Raw genomic sequence first — 17,205 nt, 5'->3', positions numbered from 1 at the left:
TAGTCTTTCTGTGGAAATGCAATGCTTTCTCCTCATGCTGCGAGAGTGTGGTGGAGGTTGTTGACTGCATATTAAACCTACGTCATGCATGAGGACCCTGATGGTGACTGCGATTCAGTTTTGTGCCTTGAAATGTCATTTACAAGTATGGTATTTATCGTTATTCTCATAGAAAATATCGTATTTTCCTGTATGTGTGGCCGGCCAAAGTGGCCGTGCGGTTAAAGGCGCTGCAGTCTGGAACCGCAAGACCGCTACGGTCGCAGGTTCGAATCCTGCCTCGGGCATGGATGTTTGTGATGTCCTTAGGTTAGTTAGGTTTAAGTAGTTCTAAGTTCTAGGGGACTAATGACCTCAGCAGTTGAGTCCCATAGTGCTCAGAGACATTTGAACCATTTGAACCTGTATGTGTCTGCCCCATTTTTCTGGCTGCAATTCGAGATGTAGGTATGTGTAAACGTGTTTCAATCTCAAATGCTATTGCTACATACCTGGTACACATAAACTCATTTATCTGGTGGCTCCGTGGTGTTGGTTATGTTATTTTTGGTAAGTAGTCATTGTCCATTCCACACACAATTTGTTTTTGCGGTGAATTTTGCAAGAATAGCGCATTGTTGTTGATGTTGTTGTTGTTGTGGTCTTCAGTCCAGAGACTGGTTTGATGCAGCTCTCCATGCTACTCTATCCTGTGCAAGCTTCTTCGTCTCCCAGTACCTACTGCAACCTACATAGTTCTGAATCTGTTTAGTGTATTCATCTCTTGGTCTCCCCCTACGATTTTTACCCTCCACCCCGCCCTCCAATACTAAATTGGTGATCCCTTGATGCCTCAGAATATGCCCTACCAACCGAACCCTTCTTCTAGTCAAGTTGTGCCACAAATTTCTCTTCTCTCCAATTCTATTCAATACCTCCTCATTAGTTATGTGATCTACCCATGTAATCTTCAGCATTCTCCTGTAGCACTACATTTCGAAAGCTTCTATTTTCTTCTTGTCCAAACTATTTATCGTCCACGTTTCACTTTCATACATGACTACACTCCATTCAAATACTTTCAGAAACGACTTCTTGACACTTAAATCTATACTCGATGTTAACAAATTTCTTTTCTTCAGAAACGCTTTCCTTGCCATTGCCAATCTACATTTTACATCCTCTCTACTTCGACCATCATCAGTTATTTTGCTCCCCAAATAGCAAAACTCATTTACTACTTTAAGCGTCTCATTTCCTAATCTAATTCCCACTGCATCACCCGATTTAATTCGACTACATTCCATTATCCTCGTTTTGCTTAATAGCACATTAACATATTATATTTTTTTGGCTTCAAAGCCGTCTCACGGGTGTCCACCGAAGTGTTAGGCCATCAAATTGGTAGTATGTCCATGATGTCCCTCTCAGCCGCCCGGGCTGTCACTGACAGATGGTGGGTGGGCTGGCGACCGGCTGCCGAACTCTTAGGCGACACAGCGATGCTGGTGATTGGCAGCTCTGCCCAACCTTCTGGGAAAATGGTGTACAGTTTTGATTTTAACTTGAGGGGAATAAGTCGAGAGGGACCGTTTCTGGAAAGTCTGTCCCTCCTGATGTTTGTTTAAATAAGGATACAAGGGGGAGACCCCCAAATCTGGAGTTAGGAGAAGTAGTGACCATACACCTCTGAGTGAATAGTAGCCAGGGAACATGTTTCAAGTAGGTCAGCAGACAGGCCTGAAGCTGCACAAACATCCTTTGTCTCTGACATTATAACGCCAGTATTCCAGAATCTCAAGAGCCTGTTCCACTATGCTCTGGTCGCTATGTGCCATCGCCATCTTGTATTCCAAGTTATTCATCTCGGAGTTTGATATAGTAGAGTCATGCCAGTATCTCAAGTCAGGACTAGAGTGCCAGAATTCACACTCTTATAAGCAGCGCAACAGGTCTGAGCTGAATTGTGACATCTGAGCTGCACCAGTATGTCGCAGTCACCATCTTGTATTCCAGGTCAGCCGCCTTGGATTCTGACATCATAGTTAAGCTGGTGATCGTATTCCAAGTCAGCCAGCGTGCCAACGCACCATTTTGAATTTCCCACCAGTTTTCACTTAGGATTTTTCTCTGCCTCGTGATGGCTGGGTGTTGTGTGCTGTCCTTAGGTTAGTTAGGTTTAAGTAGTTCTAAGTTCTAGGGGACTTATGACCACAGCAGTTGAGTCCCTTAGTGCTCAGAGCCATTTGAACCATTTTTTTTCACTTAGGAAAAGAACCTCCTTCTACATGACACACACTAGCGGAAATGGGCTATTTTTTTATTTCCCGCCAAAATTTGAATTTTCCCCATTTTATCCCTGCGACAATTCGCCTGTGTCATATGGTGTCAGGGTAGGGAAATCCAATGACTGATCGATGATGCCATCGGTGACATAAACTGTGCTTCAACTCTCCTTACATACCTACTTGTATATTGATATCCACGGAGATGCAGTGAGCAATTTACTGGAATTGTAGAGGTTTTTTACAACTTTCCAACAAGCTGGTGAAGTGCTGTTTCACATGATTCCCCTAGTTGATACTTGTGTTGGTTTACATGCAGAGGAATCTCAGACAACCCCCTTTGCCCAATGTACACATAATGTTTTTAGAAGAAAGGAGGATATACTGATCGTTCTCATATCCTTATCCTTGATATGGTCAATTCTTCCTGGCTTCAGAATGAAAACAACCCTCACTGTTCTCCAAGCATTAGGAATGATTCCTGCTACTAGGCTGACCCTAAACAATCTACACAGGAATCTAATTAATCCCTCACCTTTTCATTGCAGTAGAGCTGGAAAGATTCCACCTGGGCCTGCTGACCTGAATAGTTGCAACATTGCCACTGCCCCCTGAATTTTTTTGTAATCAACACATTCTCTAGTAGATTCCCAATTTTCTCTTTGATTACCTGTCAACCAGTGCCTCTCAGGAACTAACTACTGGTCTGTGTTATCTGCCAGAGTACATTAAGGGAAAAAGAGTCTTTAGGAGCACATTAACATATTATATTTTTTTGGCTTCAAAGCCGTCTCACGGGTGTCCACCGAAGTGTTAGGCCATCAAATTGGTAGTATGTCCATGATGTCCCTCTCAGCCGCCCGGGCTTCTGATGAAGCAAGCAACGCTATCATCCTGGAAGATAGTCTATGATGAAGTGGTAGATAAAACTACTTTTTCTAAACTTCATAAAATGGCTTTGTCAGACGAACCAGGGAAGCCTTATGTTCGGTCCTCTGAGAAGTGTCGGTAGCTGCTGTCCTAAAAACTAAACCTACATTACAACACATCTGTTTCCGCATTTCTTGTTTCTGCTACTGGTGTTACTGCTTCTCCACACCAGGTTGTGGGCATTGGCATCACAACCAACCAACAGTTGTTCACTCTGCTGTGGCCAGCCCAGTTACTGCTTGCACTGAGGTTAACGACTCAGCTGTGGTCGAGTGTGAGGTCGCCTCGGGGCATGGCAGGTGACAAAACACTTCTCAGAGGACCGAACATAAGGCTTCCCTGGTTCGTCTGACAAAGCCATTTTATGAAGTTTAGAAAAAGTAGTTTTATCTACCACTTCATCACAGACTATCTTCCAGGATGATAGCTTTGTTTGCTTCATCAGAAGGTTGTGTTTGTCAAGGAACTCCCAATACTTTGCCCATTGTCCTTTCTTACTTGCAAGGTCCAACAGTTTTCTTACTTGCTTCCTTTGCAATTCCAGAGTGCTGTTTCACCAAAGTATGTTTCTATTTGTGTACTTCTTGGGGGCTGGGCAGTTTTCTAAATATGAAGTCGTAATGGCAAGTGTCACTGTGTCTGTCATTTCCTCAAAATCTACTGGGTTCCTCATCGAATTCCTGACTCTAGATAAGTCTGAGTTTAGCTATTTCCCACCTGAGTCCCAGTCTGTTTTCCTAGGATTCCTATAGGTAATCGTTTGTTTAACACCCACTTTCACCCCAAACTTAATTTATATGTGGTCAGATAAGGATGGCTTCAAAGCCATATGCCATTGTCTGGCATAACTACCCATTAGAGAGGACTCTAAAGTTATGTCAGTTACTTCTTTCCTTCTATTCCTGAAGGGAGGCTGCCTATCTATATTCAAGATTTTCAAATTACTTTCTATTAGTTATTGGAATACATGCTGATCTCTGCTACTGGTGTTGCTGCTTCTCCACACCAGATTGTGGGCATTGGCATCACAACCAACCAACAGTTGTTCACTCTGCTGTGACCGACTGCCTACCTGTCTCCTCACTTCCTGGGAAGCAGAAATACTGTCCTCGTAAGGAAGGTAAGGAATAAAATTTCCCTCATGCTTGCTTCGTCACACTGTTTCACCATGGTGGTCACAAATGCTCATTGGCATTAGTCAGCCAGTCAGGCAGGGCAGAAGGCCAAGACACAAGCAGCAACAGGGAAGTAAACAATTTTTTGACTGTTATGATTTCCTAACCAGGAGCGAATTGTATAGTTTCATCTGTGTGGTTTGGTATTTTCGTTTCTTGAATTTTTGCATGTTAATTTAATATTTAATACACAGTTCTCATGTCTTCGTTTGTATCAGAAAATAAAACTGATTTTGTGACATATTAAAAGTTCCTAATCAGGAGCAAATTATTTACTCTAGTCGAGTGCATTGATAGTTCAGTTATTGAATCTCTGCATGTTAATCTTATTTACTAGACACAATTCTTACGTTTTTATCAGTGTCTCCAGTAGAGTTCCATAGTGAATGTCAATAGTCCTTTGTTTGTCTCTGTAGTGGAGTTTTCCATGGTCTTTAGTATGGATAGGGATGGTGATTGCTGTGTGCACATGTGGACTGACTTGGTGACACTCCACTTTCAGCTCCAGGCTGTGATGGCTTCGGTTACACAGTTGAAGCTGTAGTGAATGGGCATCACTGTTGTGGGTTCGCCATGGGGATCCAGTGGATGTCCAGCACATCTGAGTCTGCCAATGGATCTGCTCTGGTGGCCAGCCCAGTTACTGCTTGCACTGAGGTTAACGACTCAGCTGTGGTCGAGTGTGAGGTCGCCTCGGGGCATGGCAGGTGACAAAACACTTCTTAGAGGACCGAACATAAGGCTTCCCTGGTTCGTCTGACAAACAGGTTCCAGGTGTGTTTGTAGCCGACACTGTCCCTCAGTTAGATGCAGTCGCTTTTCCTGTTTCAGAGGAAACCTCTCCGCTTGCAAGATCTGGGCAATCACAGAGGGTGGGATTATTGGTAGTTGGGAGCTCCAATGTTAGGCACATCTGCAAAGGATGGAAATAAAGCCAATGTGCATTCCATGTGCGTACTTGGTGGAGTCATTCCAGATATGGAATGGGTCTTTCCAGTTGCCATGAAGAGCACAGGGTGCAGCCAGCTGTAGGTGGTGGCTCACTTTGGTACTGATGATGTGTGTCACTCTGGATTGGAAGAGATTCTCTCTGGTTTTGAGTGGCTATCAGAAGTGGTAAAGGCTGCCAGTCTTGCTTGTGAGAAGAAAGTAGAGTTCACCACCTACAGCATAGTTGGCAGGACCAATCTGTGGACCTCTGGTAAGAGCTGAGTGGAGGGTCTGAGCAGAGGTTCAGATGGCTCTGCGCCCATGCAGGCTGCAGATTCGTCGACTTGCGCCATAGGATGGTTGGGTTTCGGGTTCCACTAAATACGCCAGAGACCACTACACACAGGAGGTGGCTACATGGGTAGCAGGGACTGTGTGACGTGGGCTGGGTAGTTTTTTAGGATAGAGGGTCTTGGGGAAACTCAAAAAGGGCTTCGGTCACCAGGGATGCATGTCGAACACATGAACCATCGGTATAACAGTTGTAAATTGTCATAGCTGTGTTGGGAAAGTATCAGAGCTTCAAAGCGCTAATAGAAAGCACAAATGCTCAAATCGTTGTAGGAACTGAAACCTATCTGAAACCGGAGATAAGTTAAAACGTTCAATCGAAATTTTTGTGAAGGACCTAACGCTGTTCAGAAAGGATAGGCTAAACGCAGTTGGCGATGGCGTGTTTGTTCCTGTTAGAAGTAGTTTATCTTGTTGTGAAACTGAAATAGATAGTTCCTGTAAGTTAGAATGAGTAGATGTCATTCTTGGCAACCAGAATAAAGTAATAATTGGATCGTTTTACCGACCTCCCAACTCAGATGATACAGTTGCTGAAAGGTTGAAAGAAAACTTGAATCTAATTTCAAATACATACCCAACTCCTACAATTATAATTGGTGGTGACTTCAATTTACCCTTGATATCTTGGCGAAAATACACGTTTAAATCAGGAGGTACATATAAAACATCGTCTGAAATTGTGCTGCACCCATTCTCTGAAAATCATTTCGAGCAGTTAGCTCATGAGTCGTCTCTAATAGTAAAGGTTGTGAAAACACACTATTTCTTAGCAATAAATAGTCCTGAGCTAATAACGAGCACCAAAAAGGATATAGCGGTTAGTGAACACAGGATTGTCATAGCGAAAGTGAATATTGTAACTCTCAAATCCTCCAAAAATAAACGAAAATATATCTATTCAAAAATAGTAGATAAAAATTCGCTTGACGCCATCCTGTGAGACAAGTTCCACTCCTAAATTAAGAATGTACCGATAAGTGTGGACCAGGTGTTGCTTAAATTATCGACAGAAATTGAGATATTTATACCAAATAAATTAACAAACGATGGAGCTTATCCCCCTTGGTACACAAAACGGGTCAGAATACTGTTGCAGAAACAACGAAAAACGCATGCAAAATTTAAACGAACGCAAAATCACCTAGATTGGCGATCTTTTACAGAAGCTCGAGATTTAGCGCGTACATAAATGCCAGGCGAATATAATAGTTTCCACAACGAAACTTTATCTCGAATCCTGTCAGAAAATCCAAAGTGATTCTGGTCGTATGTAAGGCATGCTAGCGACAAGACAGAATCAATGCCTTTTCTGCGCTACAGCAATGGAAATATTATCGATGACAGTGTTGCTAAAGCGGAGTTACTAAACGCAGCGTTCCGAAATTCCTTCACCAAAGCAGACGAAGTAAATATTCCAGAAATCGCGACTTACGAACAGCTGCCAACATGAGTAACTTACAACTAGGTATCTTCGGAGTAGTGAAGCAGCTTAAATCACTTAATAAAAGTGTCTTCTGGACCAGACAGTATACCAGCTAGGTTCCTTTCAGCGTATCCTGATGCAATAGTTCCATGTAACAATCATATACAACCGCTCATTCAGCGAAAGATCCGTACCCAAAGACTGGAAAGTTGCACAGGTCACACGAATATTCAAGAAAGGCTGTATGAGTAATCTACTAAATTACAGGCCAATATCATTAACGTCGATATGCAGCAGGAGCCTGGAACATACACTCCTGGAAATTGAAATAAGAACACCGTGAATTCATTGTCCCAGGAAGGGGAAACTTTATTGACACATTCCTGGGGTCAGATACATCACATGATCACACTGACAGAACCACAGGCACATAGACACAGGCAACAGAGCATGCACAATGTCGGCACTAGTACAGTGTATATCCACCTTTCGCAGCAATGCAGGCTGCTATTCTCCCATGGAGACGATCGTAGAGATGCTGGATGTAGTCCTGTGGAACGGCTTGCCATGCCATTTCCACCTGGCGCCTCAGTTGGACCAACGTTCGTGCTGGACGTGCAGACCGCGTGAGACGACGCTTCATCCAGTCCCAAACATGCTCAATGGGGGACAGATCCGGAGATCTTCCTGGCCAGGGTAGTTGACTTACACCTTCTAGAGCACGTTGGGTGGCACGGGATACATGCGGACGTGCATTGTCCTGTTGGAACAGCAAGTTCCCTTGCCGGTCTAGGAATGGTAGAACGATGGGTTCGATGACGGTTTGGATGTACCGTGCACTATTCAGTGTCCCCTCGACGATCACCAGTGGTGTACGGCCAGTGTAGGAGATCGCTCCCCACACCATGATGCCGGGTGTTGGCCCTGTGTGCCTCGGTCGTATGCAGTCCTGATTGTGGCGCTCACCTGCACGGCGCCAAACACGCATACGACCATCATTGGCACCAAGGCAGAAGCGACTCTCATCGCTGAAGACGACACGTCTCCATTCGTCCCTCCATTCACGCCTGTCGCGACACCACTGGAGGCGGGCTGCACGATGTTGGGGCGTGAGCGGAAGACGGCCTAACGGTGTGCGGGACCGTAGCCCAGCTTCATGGAGACGGTTGCGAATGGTCCTCGCCGATACCCCAGGAGCAACAGTGTCCCTAATTTGCTGGGAAGTGGCGGTGCGGTCCCCTACGGCACTGCGTAGGATCCTACGGTCTTGGCGTGCATCCGTGCGTCGCTGCGGTCCGGTCCCAGGTCGACGGGCACGTGCACCTTCCGCCGACCACTGGCGACAACATCGATGTACTGTGGAGACCTCACGCCCCACGTGTTGAGTAATTCGGCGGTACATCCACCCGGCCTCCCGCATGCCCACTATACGCCCTCGCTCAAAGTCCGTCAACTGCACATACGGTTCACGTCCACGCTGTCGCGGCATGCTACCAGTGTTAAAGACTGCGATGGAGCTCCGTATGCCACGGTAAACTGGCTGACACTGACGGCGGCGGTGCACAAATGCTGCGCAGCTAACGCCATTCGACGGCCAACACCGCGGTTCCTGGTGTGTCCGCTGTGCCGTGCGTGTGATCATTGCTTGTACAGCCCTCTCGCAGTGTCCGGAGCAAGTATGGTGGGTCTGACACACCGGTGTCAATGTGTTCTTTTTTCCATTTCCAGGAGTGTATATTGTATTCGAAAATTATGAATTACCTCGAAGAGAACGGTCTATTGCCACACAGTCAACACGGATTCAGAAAACATCGTTTTTGTGAAACTCAACTAGCTCCTTAGTCACACGAAGTGTTAAGTTCTGTTGACAAGGGATTTCAAATTGACTCCGTATTCCTAGATTTCCAGAAGACTTTTTGACTCTGTGCCTCGCAAATGGCTTGCAGTCAAATTGCATGCTTATGGAATATCGTGTCAGTTATATAACTGGATTTGTGATTTCCTGTCAAAGGGGTCACAGTTCGTAGTAATCGACGGGAAGCCATCGAGTAAAACAGAAGTGATTTCTGGCGTTCCCCAAGGTAGTGTTATGGGCCTTCTGCTGTTCCTTATCTATATAAACGTTTTAGGAAACATTCTGGGCAGCCCTCTTAGATTGTTTGCAGATGGTGCTGTCGTTTATCGTCTAGTAAACTCAGCAGAATATCGAAATAAATTGCAAATTGATTTAGAAAAGATATATGTATGGTGGGAAATTGGCAATTGAACTTAAATAATTAAAAGTGTGAAGTCATCCACATGTGTGCTAAAAGGAATCCGTTAAACTTCGGTTACACGATAAATCAGTCAAATCTAAAGGCCGTAAATTCAACTAATTACCTAGGAATTACAATTACGAACAACTTAAATTAAAGAACACAGAAAATGTTGTGGGGAAGGCGAACCAAAGACTGTGTGTTATTGGCAGAACACTTAGAAAATGTAACAGATCTACTAAAGAGAGTGTGTACACTACGCTTGTCCAACCTATTTTGGAGCCTAGCTGGACAGTGTAGGATCCTTACGAGATACGATTAACGAAGTAATCGAGAAAGTTCAAAGAAGAGCAGCACATTTTGTATTATGGAGAAGTTAGGGAGAGTGTCACGGCCATGATACAGCATTTGGCGCGGACATAATTAAAACAAAGGCTTTTTTGTTGCGAGAAGATGTTCGCATTTGCTTTCAATCACCAACATTCTCCTTCGAATGCGAAAATATTTTGTTGACTCCGACGTACATAGGGAGAAACGATTATCATCATAAAATACGGGAAATCAGAGCTTGCACAGAAAGATATAGATGTTCGTTTTATCTCCGTTTTATCACTGTTCTCGATTGGAATAATAAAGAATTATTGCGAAGGTGGTTGATGCCATGGTCGCTTCCGACGTCCTTTATTACCCTGACAGTAACCTGCGAGAACCCTAAATACAATTTCTGGTCCTGTTCTAGCATTCCCATCAGAATTTTTCAGACTGCCACTACAAGTCCTTGGCCATCTAATCCAGTCCGTTCAAAAGCATTACCTCTCCCATCAAAAACAGAGAGCTCCCTGTGGAATCCGTCATGTGATCTGCAAAGCTAAGCTGCAACTACTGTGCTGTGCTCTACATGGGCATGAGAACCAACATGAATGGCCACTGACAATTTTCTCAAACAGCCTTACAAGGCGTATCCTTAAGAAGTTTCAGTACCCAAATTGAAATCTTAGTAGTCTTTAAGAGTTCAGCTGCTGTCTTGACCAGCAACTTTGTCTCCTCACACAGAGACATTTTGGGCATCATCTCCTAGAGCCAATCCACTGTTCCCATCCCATCAAAAACAAAGGTGAGAGCACAGTTGTCCAGATAGACCATCCTGAATTCAGGGCATGGACTAGTATCCTCCCTAATCTTCTCAAAGGCAGCCATCTGAACAAGCTCCATCTGCTGCAATAATGTTGACCAGTAGATATTCCTGTCGGTAGCTGCTGTCCTAAAAACTAAACCTACATTACAACACATCTGTTTCCGCATTTCTTGTCTCAACTTTTTCTCGCTCTGTTTATCCTGAGAATTGGGAGTATTGGATCCCTCCCTTGCTCTTTTGTTCCCTGTCTTAGAAGTATAAGACATCTGATAGTCACTTCTTTGCAGGCCTTAGGTTCAAGGCCTTTTAGTTCCCTCCATTTATGTTCAGGAAGCCATACTTCTTTAACAGCATTTCATATTTCATCAAAGAAGAAGAATTCTGTGTCATTGCATACATTGATAGTTATGTTATTCTATGTGACTACTTCGCTTTAATCGAAACCTGTTTGTTGTTGTCACAATATATAACCATTAAGTAACTACATGTTTTAATCATATCAGTTTCCATTGAGACCTTTTGTTTATTTGTAACCTTTAGGATGCTTTATAGTTACAAGTAGTAATAGCTTACCAACTAATCCCCCTAGTAATGGTACTGAATTGGTCTTTATACAGAGGTGTCTGATACTCTACTCCAGTTTCCTTTATCCTGTGATACCAAGTACAAGGTATAACTGCCTGCTACCATCTTCAGAATTCACACAACCTGTAGAACAATTACACCATACTGTATGAGTGTTCCCACTGATCAGTAGTTACATAGGGCCACAATCAGCTTTAATGTGTCCACATAAATTGTGAGGATACAACATTAGATTTTCCACTTGATTGCCAAAATACCAAATATACTTTAGATTAACCTGCATGCTCAAGACAGATAACTAATATGAAATTAGTGCCTCTTTTGATCTACCAGCATGTGGTTGCAGGATATTTCAAGTCTGCAGGAAAAGCTCCTTTGGAAAAAATACTTTAATGGGACAGGAAAAGCCATAATAAATGGTACAATGGGACATACCCTCTGCCATGCTTTTCATAGTAGTTTGCGGGGTATAGATGTAGATCTACACGATGTTCTTGAACAGAATTGATCAAAATTTCAGACACTGTAATCTGACACAAAAACCACAAACTGCATCCTCTTAGCACGATAATATGAAATCATCAGAGTGCATCCACTTCGTCGCATTGCAGAATGCCCCACATATGCGCACTCACGTAGGAAAATTCAACCTCTGGCCATTTAATATTATGGCATGGTCACCACATTGCATTTGCAACAATTTACTCATGTACGATGCCACGTAAGGTATTGCATTATGCACTGCATTGAGTTATTACATTTGCTGTTTCCAGCAATACCTTTTCAAAGTCCTTTACCTGGGATATGGTGACATAAGATTCAGAGGAAAATGTTTCCCAATTAATTTTTTTAATAAAAACCTTGGCAGATCACCAGTGGGGCTTCAATGTGGTACTAATAAAATGAGTGGGTATTGGTCACTACCACAGAAATCTTTGTGGTCATGTCATTGTATAACAGCATAAACTCTCTACGGCGAACTGTTACTACAATTAAATTAATTCCTGGCAACTGGACTATTTAATTAGTAGTAGAGCTCACATCAATTAGTCATACTTGTTTTTAATAATCATGACTATGTTCCATAACCAATATGATAAATGTTAAAGTCATTAAAATTGGTATGTACTATTACTGACTGCAAAAATATTTCATAACAACAGTTCAAGTTTTACACCACCTTTTAAATTTCGCTTTTAAATATCAGTCACTATAATCTCTTTGCTATTATATGCACCCTGTTGACATTATAATTCCACCCTCCACACACAAAAGTGCATTACCCGTGATTGTTTTCCCATTGTATTAACTTAAATATTTTCACCCTAAGCATAGACTCACGTCCATACTATGGCACCTGACGCCACAGACTCCCCTTGAACCTTCAGACAATGTCTACCAACTGTACTTGTCATGCTGTGGTCCCAAGAGAACCAATGGTGGAATGAAGGATACATCACTCCTGCCTAAGGTAAGCAGTACACTTTGAGAGACGTGAGATAAGTATTGCAGGCCATAAAGTCGATTGCAGGGAAACTGCCACGGGTGTTGGTAAAAAGCTATGGCATCCCTGTATACATCAGACAAAGTTTAAAATCAATTTCCTGCTTGTCTAATTGACACCTACAATTTATATTCTCGCTGCCCCACAGATAACTGTAGGTGTTGACATCTCCCAGCTGGATAGAGGGGAGGTGTAACTAATGTAATAATTCTTCTGTCTCCTGATAAGCTGTATAGCTACCTGGTGAGAGGTGTAAGTTGCAAATCATTACCAAGGCAGAGTGTTGGATTCAGATGGCAATGGCATAGAGTGTGGTGTCTGCTAGCATGTGCTCACTAAATGGGGTTGACTATATCAGTCTGCAAACACTGCCTGATGTCGTCATAGTATTAGTTCAATTGTTACTAAAATGGGGTAATTTTGAACTATAGATGGATGGTCTTTTAATGACTACAATTTCTGCAGTGCAACACATATGGCAGAGAATAGAGAAATCAAGTGCTTGAGTTCAGCCAGAAAGTGGCAATAAGCATTAAAATTACACCATGACATCATTTAGGTAGGGGGCATTGGCACAGCAAAAGTGAAAGTTGTTTTGGTTAAGTCACTGGTTTCATGTATGACTGGTGCAATATCCATACCAAAAGATAACTATTTCTGCTGTAGGGGAAGATTCAAGGTCGAACAGTACTGTCAGAGAGGTTTTTGATTTACATCTGTTCTTTTTCTTCTCTCGTGTATTTTATTTTGAAGGTTTTAATTCTTGATGGGGCTTGTAAATCCAATTAAGAGACTTAGCTTACTTCTTTACCCCAATGATTGTTATTTATGTGCGGGTCAGTTAAAATACAGAAGAAAGTCCTAGGTGGGAGCAACCTCCTCTCCATAGACACTGTAGAAGGACAGAGGGGCTCCAGGGTGAGTCAACATCGGGGTATTCATGCCATGGTACGAGTTATGATCAGAGGAGATGGTAAAGTCTCTCTGAAATAGTTTACTGAATTGGGAAGGTGTTCATGACTTTGAAGAGTGGATGTAGTAGCAGTAATCTTTGAAAAATATCCACTGAATGAAGCCATTCATATTGTTTCAGACTTTTAAGTATGACAGGCAGTCGAATATCTCATGTTGCTATATTTGCTTTTCCTTTTTAAAAATCGAGTAAACTTTCTGTCAGGAAAGATAATGATCTGGGCAGTTTGTGAACAGTGGAGGTTCCTCACAAAGGCAGTGACCATGTGGAGTTCTGAAACAGTTTCAACAAATGTACAGCAATACAATATGTGATCAAACTGGAAACAGTCAGAAGCACATCATTGGTGGTGGGAAGATGTCTTAACATCACAGGTATACACCATGATTTTCACATTTTCCAGTACGATGTGTCCTTAAAGTGCCAATATGATGACACCTGAGTGAACTCAGTTTCCTTATGGACCTCTCTGTATGTGCCCTACAAAATGAACGCCATAATGTTCCATGTTTGCTCCGAGTTATTTGAAAGATTGTAATATAGGGCTTCTGTCTATCTCCTGCATTGGCACAAGCTGGGAGTACTTCAGTTGTGTTTTAGTTGCTGCTTTGATCAATAAGGAACCCATTCTATATTTTTCCAGGGTCACTACTTCACCAAACCATCACTGATTTCACAATAAAACGTAAGTTTTGTTGATGTGATGTGTTAGTGGAAACTAGATCTTGAGTAAATTGTTTGTTTCCTTGTTTCCTACACTGTCCCTCATCCAAAGGTATGGCTATGGAAGGGAAGACTTGAGGCATTATCAGTTTCTGCTTCAAATTTTCTTCTTCCTGTAACTAAGACAGCTGGCTCCACAATGCCATTATCTTGTGTAAGTTTGATTCTTTTCATTTAGTCAAGAGCATATATGATAAGCCCACAACAATGAACTGGTTTTTTGGTAGCAGTGGTAGTTGTCATTATACTGAGAATATGTAGGAGATTGTCATAGGCCAAGCCATAGGGGGCCCCTCTAAAGTCACCTTCTCCAAATAACCTGCACTACTGTCGAAAGTTTGAAAAAATGAAGAAGGTGAGTGAAACTCAGAAGTTGAGACTAAGCATTAATTTTCTGAAAGTCTGACAGTAGAAAGCAAAAGTGCAATCTTACTCAGAACCTAGGAATTGTCTGAAAAGACATATAGGGAAGAATGGGGTCAGGGAACTGCAGCATGGGAAAGGGGACAAAACGCTGCAATAGCTCAGGGCCCCATTGTCACCATATACTTACCCACAAAAGAGTTGGGGGAGGGGGTGGGGCATCACAAACTGTTCTGCAGTGTACACATCTACCCAGAGATTGGTAAACAATGACCAAGAGTTCCTCTACATATTCTTGGGCAGAGCTAAATGTTTCAAGTTTCTCCTTACTATTTGATACATTCTACTGTCCCTTTATCTAGTTTAATGAGCAATTAAATCTTCCTGTTTGTTTTAGTTGCCCTTTGTGTTTTGGTATTCATTGTTTCTACAGCTGCCTCATGATCACTAACACCAGTTTCAATGTAGATATCCTTGAAGACGTCATGTCTATTTTCCATTTCTGTCATGACTGGGCTTCTGAAAAATCTGTTCTTTGTAGTTCTTAGAAGCATTCAGCACTGCTTTGCATGATGTTTTGTCACACCTACCACTTATAATCGATTGTTTGGTTTTCTCCTAAGTTTTGGGTTACATCTGGGGTGAGTCTTGTACATAATTCTAAGTTGATGGCCACCCTTGATACTGAATTTTGCCCAAAGGATCTCACATACAGTTTCAGTTTCTGTCTCAGTGGATGAGAGTTTTCTTGTCTACTACAAGGCTATGGATTTGAAAAGAAGGCATAAAAAAGACAAAATTTAGCAAAAAAGTAAGTAACTTTATTTAAGATGTGACAACATGCATTTCAAAATTAATTATTTGATTTTTTTGTTCAAAAATGATGTTATTCAACACTTCTCTTTTATCAACTCTAGATTGGAGATGATCTGCATCTTCTCTCTGATTCTGAACTTCTTTCTGGTCCTGAAGAGCACCTGTCAGCATCATCTGGGCAAGCCTTGCTTCTTGAAAGTCTTTTTTTCTGTAAGGCAACCTAAAATCTTTCAATAGCTTCAGAGTTCAGCTTAGCAGCTGTCATATTTTTTTCCGTCCCTGTTGTCTTTTTTCTTTAAGTATTTCTTCAAATGATTAAATTTCCTTTCCTTCTGCTACAAGTTTTGTCAACTTTCTTCATCCTGAGCTGTTGTTTTTTCCTCTTCATATTTTAATTTTTCCTTCCTTCCTTCCTTCTTTCTTCTTCTAGGTAGTTCTGACATTTCTTATATGTACATTGCACCAAAGGAAGCAGCTCTTTTGGTGTAGTTACCTGTCACCACCACTTTACTTATCTGCGAATATTTTAGTTCTCCTGTCCCACATTTCACTCTGATAAATTGGGTCCAATAACTGTCAATTGGAGTTTGTGTTGTATTCCAACTTATGCTGGTTTCCAAATGGAGAAACTTCCAATCATCCAATAAATAATCACAAGCAATATCAAGTGATAATGCTTTTGCAGTGCTTACAATGCTGGTATTCTGTTCCATGGGCGAAGACACTGGAAATTCTGCAGATTCCTTGACCCTGCCAGGTTGGCTGTAAGAATAATGTATTTACAGAGGAAGATAACTCCTTTTGTTTTGACTTAAGCATTTTTTACATATGAAACATTGTAGTTTCTCATCAGAATTCTGTACTCAATCTCCCACTCCTTAGTGAAAACAAGGTTTTCTGGATTATTTATTTTCAACATCCTTACTAATCATAGCAGAAAAATGGTAATAACCAGAATCAAAACCAGAATAATAGCCACAGTAATCAACAAAATGACAACCAGACCAATAGCACAATTTTAATGAAAGTAAATCTAAACAAAATATTGCAAGCAAGCTCACTACCGAAACAGCGATGTCTCTTGTTGTCTTATGGTGAGTGAAGCTGTGAGAGCCTATGCTGTGAGGAAACCATCAAAAAGATGCTGCCCCACTCGACTGCTGATAAACTAACAAACAGCAGGCAGTGAAAGGCAATGGTGACACTGTGCGAGTACAGTTGCAGGGGAAGTGCTGATTGGAGGGGAGTGACTCGCAAGCTATGCTTTGGCAGGCCTGCAGTACGTTGTTGCAAGAACATAAAGGCAACTAGGAAGCCTTATGTCCACTCTCACAAGACCCTGCAATGAAGATATAGCATGTGATGTTGTCTGAATCTACAGAAGTTCCACCTGGACACATTTTGAGTGAGTCTGACTTTCACACAAGAAATGAGTATTTATGGAACTCTGGTTTCAAGGTATCTGTGGAAATGTGGCAGCTGGGTGATTAAACTAGTCATGATCAATTTTGACTCAATAATCCAGTAACTTGACTCTGTCCGTAATTGGCACTCAGAGAAGATATGAACAACAAAATGTTTACTATGATTTTGAATGGATAAACTCTGTTTTAATGCAATATGGAGTTCATAACAGACTTGGTGCTTTTCTGATCACCAGTGGCAGTTGGCAGATGTATATTGCATGCAGATCACATAGTTTACGAACATTGATGCATGTAAAATTACTATATTAGCTCTGGTATAACCAGGACTACACTGAAAGCATGACAAGA

Source organism: Schistocerca nitens, chromosome 3 (assembly GCF_023898315.1).
Source record: "Schistocerca nitens isolate TAMUIC-IGC-003100 chromosome 3, iqSchNite1.1, whole genome shotgun sequence".
Classification (NCBI taxonomy): domain Eukaryota; kingdom Metazoa; phylum Arthropoda; class Insecta; order Orthoptera; family Acrididae; genus Schistocerca; species Schistocerca nitens.
This window is presented reverse-complemented; position numbering follows the sequence as displayed.